General features: G+C 28.7%; 1 long non-coding RNA gene across 1 annotated transcript; it reads left to right on the forward strand.

The window, feature by feature from the left end:
- The first annotated feature begins 4770 nt into the window (after window positions 1–4770).
- LOC124886729 lies at window positions 4771–6968 on the forward strand. The gene is made up of 2 exons (XR_007044005.1): window positions 4771–4870; window positions 6845–6968. It is a non-coding gene; the product is annotated as an uncharacterized LOC124886729 (long non-coding RNA).
- Window positions 6969–7384: the final 416 nt, after the last annotated feature.

Genomic DNA, 7384 nt, shown 5'->3' on the forward strand with positions numbered 1-7384 from the left:
ATTATTTTTCTTTTTCTTTTTCAATAAAAGACAATAAAAATAATAAATAAATAAAATAATAATAATAATAATAAATATAATAATAAATGATTAATTTTTATATTTAAGAAAATACAACAAAAGTTTTAAAATAGTTAAAAAATAAATATAATTAAGATAGTATTAAAACTACTAACTTATTTGTATTTAAAATTTAAAAAGAAAACTATTTTTTTTAAATTCTTTTTTATTATTTTTAAAAAATTAGAATAAAATAAAATAAAATAAAACATCTCAAAATTAAATTTATTTTTTAACTACAAATTTATTAAAATAAAAATAAGAATTTAAATAAGATTAGACCAAATATAAATATTTAATATCAAAAAATATATATATTAAACTCGGGGAGGATCAAAATCACGTGTCTACAATTTTCTTACAAAGATCCAATTTAAAGGAATGTCTGAAGCATAGCTGACATTCTAAAGAACTAATGCTGTATTAGTATTAATCTTTAAACACTCTGTCAATACTAAACACCTTAATCTCCTCAGCAATGCCCAATTTTTAATACTCTAGAGTTAACATGAATATAAGATGAAAAAATGTCTTTTCTTGATTTGACATGAAATATAATTTCAGATTATACTATTTAATCAGTGTCACGAAATATACAATATTAGTGATGTGTTTATAACAAGTAAAGAGAAGATCATTTTGGACAATACCACCATCATTTAAATTATTTTTTTTCTTTTTTTCCCCTCCCCAATATCTTGCTTCAGCTAGTTGCTAGTTGCTAGTTGCAGAACCTTTCAATATGCCCTTTTTTTTTCATAATGGTTGCATAAATAATTTTGATACATGAACCTTGACATGCTTATGTTTTTACCAATATTTCTTTCTCTCTCGCGCGCGATGTCCTGTAAACAGAACATCAAAATGTAAGGATGAATCCTAAGATTTACCATTTGTTAGGACCAAAATAAGGTAACATGCAAATGCTAATAAAACAAACTTTGAAAAACGATTAATAAAAGGGAGAATACTCATAAAAATACCTGAAATTTGGCCGGATTACCAGTTGAGCATATTGAACTTTGTGGGGGTCCTATTACCCCCAAACTTTTTTTTTCGTATTTTAATGGCATATATCTGCCACTTGGCACATTGCGTGTTAGTCACGCGCATTAAGCGCGTGAACAGTGCTAAAAACGTTTTAAACTCTTTTTTTTTTTTTTACCAAACAACCCCTTAATTTTATAATTATTTAAAGTTTTATATTTTTATTTATTTAAAGTTTTTCTTTCTTCTTGATTCTTGATTCTTGAGTTTCAGTTTCTTCTTCCTCTTTATTGCAGTCCATTTTGTTCCGTTTCAATTTTCATTTTTAAAGATTCTATCATCGAAATTGAAAACTCAATGGAAGAAAGTTTGGAGTTTTGAATTTAAGAAAGTTTGTTGAAAAAGTTTTAAAAGTTTGTTGAAGAAAGTTTTCAAGAAATTTGAGTTGGAATGGACTTGAAATTTGAATCTCAATGGAAGATTCAATTGAGTTGGCGTAATTTAGAAATGGAATTGGAAAACTTTTGGGGGATCTGGATGAAGAAAATTATGTGTGTTTGGAAATGGAGTTTGGAAATAGAAGAAATGGAATTCAATGTATTTTTTTTTATACATAAACTGAAATTCAAGTGAATCTATATAAATTCAATGTGCAAGAAAATTAAAGCGCAGGAAAATTAATGTGCAAGAAATTTTTTGATTAAACTCAATGTAATTCAAAGTTTGAAACTAGAAATTGAATTTGGAAACCTGTGTGATAAGAATGGACCCCTGCAAAGTTCAATATGCTCCACTGAAAATTTGATTAAAGTTTAGGTATTTTCATGGGTATTACCACTTAATAAAAAGACAAAAGAGAAATGTCAAAAACGACATAATAATTTAAGGAAAAAGGGCCAAATATGCCTCAAACTTTGCAAAAATGTTCAGATATACCCTCCTCAAAAGTTTAGCTCACCAATGTCCTTGTCGTTTAAGTCTTGAGTCATAATAATTTAACCATTTTCTTGTAGTGGTCATATATACCCCTGTTGTCAAGTTTTGGCCATATAGATCCCTGTTGTCAAGTTTTGGATCATATATATCCCTGTTGCCGTTAATTGCTTTGCTAAAATTTTTCAAACCCTTTTTTTCCCTTTTTTTGAAGAATCATATTTTCCGCATCACTTTTTAATTGTCACATCATATTAAATTAAATCCACCCCTTCTTCTAAGTATGAACCATCTGTCAAATGCTCTCATCTACCCCCACAATCTCTTGGGATTTTCTCTAATTTATCGAAATTTCTTTGTTGTGATTTTTGATTCTTGCATAAACTCAAGAATCACCATGTAAAAAATGAAAAAAAGTCAAGAACACCCCATAAAAACTCAATGCACAATTGCGATAAAAATCAAGAATTAAAGCACTTAGCAACTGTAAAATATTTTAGTATCATCAACCAATTTCATCTTTCGCACCACCGTCAATTCTAACATCAAGAATTAAAAGAATAAGAAAAACCCAAATGAGAAATTGGGATGTAGAAGTGTGAAAGAGGCAACCCTTATAGAGACAGCAAAAGCAAGTTGTCAATTAAGAGGATATCATTTATACGTACGTACGTACGTACGTACGTACGTACGTACGTATGTATGTATGTATGTATGTATGTATGTATGTATGTATGTATGTATGTATGAGAGGAACGATTACGCAAGAACCCGAAATACAACAAAGGGGTTTCTGTAAATTAGAGAAAATCCAAAGAGATTGTAAGGTAGATGAGAGCATTTAACGGATGTTTAATGTATAGAAGAGGGGGTGGATTTAATTATATGTGATGTCGCAATAAAAAAGTGATGTGGCAAATATAATTTAATAAGGAAAAAAAAAAGAAAAATGGGGTTGGGAAATTCCATCAAAGCAATTAACGGTGACTGGGGTATATATGACCCCAAACTTGACAATAGAGGTATATATGACCAAAAACTTGATAATAAGGACATATATGAACCAAAACTTTGACGGCAATGGCATTGGTGAGCTAAACTTTTAACGGAGGGTATATCTGAACCTTTTCATAAAGTTTAGAGGCATATTTGATCCTTTGTCCATAATTTAATGTGGTTCAGTCTGTCGACCCACATTCACAAGAGGGGATGAACAATCTATGATATAAAAGAGTGTAGAATATCAAAAAAGTAACCTCTCAAAATTCACTCAGAATAGAAAGGGATTTACACAATAGTGTCTCAAACATTCTCCCTTAGGACTCCTAAAATCCTTAGGACAACATTGTGGATGTTATTAAATTAAAAGACATGAGATTTAATTTATAGAGTCCAAATTTTTTCCTGTAAGAGAAAGGATTAGTTAAATATGAAAATTCGTCTTTTCCTTTTAAGAAAACTAGTTTAGCCGCATGTGCCTCGCATGTGTAACTTTTGATTATTCAAAATTAGATTATTTTATATATTACGAAGGTTTTTAATGAATGAAGTGCAACAAGTTCAAAACATATATTTTTATTGTAAGAACAAAAATATTTTATCATCACAAGTTTCAAGTGGTTAATGGATTTAATATATTGTAGACGTAGATGTAAATTTATAGACTTTTTAAATCTTCTTAAAAAATTTTAGTTGATTTAAAATTCTTAAACTAATGAAAAATATTAGTTGTCATTAATTCTGATGACTTCTAATAAGGAAAGGTTTTACCATAAATATATTTAATTAATTTTCAACTATTAAATATTAGGAAAAATAGTCAAAAGACGATTTTATCTAAAGAAAAGACTTTTAATGAAGGGCAAAAAGTTCAAGCGATGTTTCTAAGGCCTTTACACTTTTAATATATTATAGATATAGATTATAGATTATAGAAACAATATTTCTAAGGCCTTCACACTTTTAATATATTATAAATATAGATTATAGATTATAGATATAGATATAGATTATAGATTATAGATTATTGATATAGATGATAAATTATAGATTATATATATAGATATAGATAAAAACCCAATTATAATAAGAAAATCAGACAAAATTAATCCACATAAGAAGCATCAATATACACACGCCTCATGCTTTCCCAAGCAGGTGCGGAATGTATCAAATTGATCCACCTTAATTCTATTGCAAGTATTTAATAGACACCAGACCTACTTGAAGTGTCTTACTGAAAAATCGTATATCTATATATTAGGCCTTAATTTTAAGAATATAGGAACTTCTTAATTGTAATTTTAATTTGTCCTCCAGTAATTACTATTTTAATATTCTTAGTTTCAAATATATCTCATAATTCTCACAATCAAATACTTAAATATCCCAGTAAAATGAAAATATTATTAAAGCTTATCTTTATGTAGGATTTCTAACGTATAGAAGGTACACATTTTTTAAAATAAAAGAAATATATCGGCTAGGGAGTCATTGTTTGTGCTGCTCGGATGGTAGATATTAGACCTACTTGAAATGTCTTACTTAAAAACCGTATATTTATTAACCCTTAAGTTAAATACATAGGAACTTCTTAATTGTAATTTTAATTTGTCTTCTAGTGAAGGAAATTCGATCGGATCACCCACAAGAGAGAAATAATATATAATTATTTATATATTTATATTATTAATAAAAGAAAAGAAACACAACTATTTGAAGAGTTATGTCCTTAGGATTATAAATAATTTCTTTAAGAGAAACAAACATACTTCTCTTCAAAAAAGAAAAACAAAAGAATGAAAAACTTCATCTCTGAAAAGCTCTCTTTGAAGCATCCCTGGAGAATAATATTTTCTAGTAAACAATTGAAACAACCTTCTATAACTAGGTACGATTCATACACTGTGGCTATTTTGACGTAATTCATGTTTATATACATGAAATTGTACTAATTGACTAGTGAAATGAATTCAATGACCCTGTAGACTAAGTATTTGATTGGATCTATCATTGACATCAGAGGCTACGATTTTATTTATTTTTTCTAGTCTAGATATTTTTTCTATGAAGAGCGAAGTACGAGCAGAAGCTGAAAGAATTGATTCAGTGGAGAATTTTTTTCGTTTCCACCGCCTATTTTAATTTACAAGGGTTTTTTTTAATATGAGAAAGAAAAATACTTTAAAATTTTTTGATCTTGCATTTGGTGGATATGCCATGTTTCATCCATTCTATGCCTAATAGAAAATATAGTCTTGAAACAAGATATAGGATTGATGGCGGGGGGGGGGGGGGGGGAAGAAATCCATGTTTATTCTCTTGATTTGCATGCTGTTTGTGTAGCTGCATATAAGATCAATAGAGAGTGTTTTTCTTTAGCAACTTCAATTCTCATTTGTTGAGATAATTGGCAGTAATTTCAAAAATTTTTCTTTTTAAAAGTGAAAAGTTTTTCGTTGTGTTAATGCCAATTTTGGCACTGATTCGTTTTTTTTTTATTGAGTTAAATATTTCTTTACTATTTTCATTGTAACAAGTTTTTTGTTAACAACCTTAGTTGTTCACTTACATGTGTGTATGGGAATGTATTTATGAAAGAATAATAATTTTTGCATGTGTTACAGAAAATAATGGTGATGATAAGGACATTCGGATGAGTTTACACAAAATAATAGAAGGATAGAGTGAAAACTTTGATTGACAATTTGATTAATCTTTCACCAGAATTTAATATTCAAGATGATGATCTTACAATCTTTGCGGAATACATAATGAGAATTAATAAATTAATTCAAGAAGTTGTGTGGACTGAAAGTCTATTAAATGTAAAGAAGAAATATATATGTATTGCCTAATAATTTTTAAAAGAAATTAATAATCTTGTCATAAGTAATTATTAGGTCTCAAAAATTTTGAGATTATATGAGTTATTAGTGTAAGATTTTATAAAAAAGTACATTGACTTGAAGCTCCAGAAGACTGTATGTCAGTCCCACTGGCTGCCTAAGAGGAATTACTTGCTTGTAGACTTGTGAATAGATCTTATTTTATCTTTTTTTTGTTCACATTAAAATATTATCATAATAATATGCATTTATTTTATATAATGATTATTTATATCTGACATGACTTGTATGAATTTAAATTTATTGTTTTTTGCAAGAGAAAATATATAAAGACCCCCCTGATTTTGTTCGAGTTTTTCAAAAAGACACCTAAACTTTACTTTCGATCTATTACCCCACAAATCTTAATTAAGTCATTGCAAATACACCATTTTTCGCTGAATCTCAGTCACAAGAAAGAGAGTGAATGCACGCACTAATCAGATGATACCACGTGTTAAATAATTTAATTTCATATTTTATTTATATTTTTTAATAAAGTTTTCTTTTTATTTTATTTATCACCCCAACCCACCCCCAGCCCGTCCAACATCTCCCTCCCCTATCCCCCGTCCAGCAACTTCCCTCCACCCCCATCCCCACCCCCATCAGTTTTTGATTTTTCCATATATTCTTTTTTCTCCTTGGATTTCAATGCTAATTTTGTGGTTTTCAATTTCGTGTTTATGTTAATTTTGTATTGCGTCCTAACTTTGTACTATCAAAACTCCATTAAAATAGAGCTTTATAGTTCTTAAGAGTATATATCTTGGGTTTTATAAAATTGTTTAAAATGTAAAACAAAATTGAAATAAGAACTTGAAATTAAAGAAAGTAAACATGATGATGGTAAAAGGTGAGTAGAATTATGGTGATGATTGAGGAGAAAGAGAGTTATGGTGATGATGATGTTGTTATTGTTGTTGCTCTAATTGATGTTGTTGTTGTTGTAATTGATGTTCTTGTTGTTGTTGTAGTAATTGATGTTCTTGTTGAGTTATGCTGATGAAGAAGAAGACAATGGGGAAGAAGACAATAGTGGGTAGGGGGTTGCAGAGGGGTTGTATGAAATAATTTTAAAAAATATTTTTTTTTTTAAAAGAAGATAAATTATGTATCAAAATATTTACATGTGGAAGCTTTTAATTGATCGAAAAAGTCAATTTTTAGCCTTTTCAGGCGCCTGTTGCACGTGTATACACACAGAGGGTCAAAATAGTGTATTTGCAACGATTTAAGTAAGATTCGTGGGGTAATAGGTCGAAAGTAAAGTTTAAGTGTCTTTTTTAAAACTCGGACAAGATTAGGGGGGTCTTTATGCAATTATATTCTTGGTTGAGTGTTTCTATATTTGTTATAGAATTTATGAAGAAAGTTCAAAAATACCCCTGAATTATCTGAAATGGATCAAAAATACCCCTTGTTAGTTTTTTGGCTTAAAAATACCCCTCCGTTAAATATTTGACTAAAATAATACCCCTTTCCTTAACATAATTCCACTAAGCATGCCACCTAGG

Source organism: Capsicum annuum, chromosome 8, assembly GCF_002878395.1.
Source record: "Capsicum annuum cultivar UCD-10X-F1 chromosome 8, UCD10Xv1.1, whole genome shotgun sequence".
In the NCBI taxonomy this organism is placed as follows: Eukaryota; Viridiplantae; Streptophyta; class Magnoliopsida; order Solanales; family Solanaceae; genus Capsicum; species Capsicum annuum.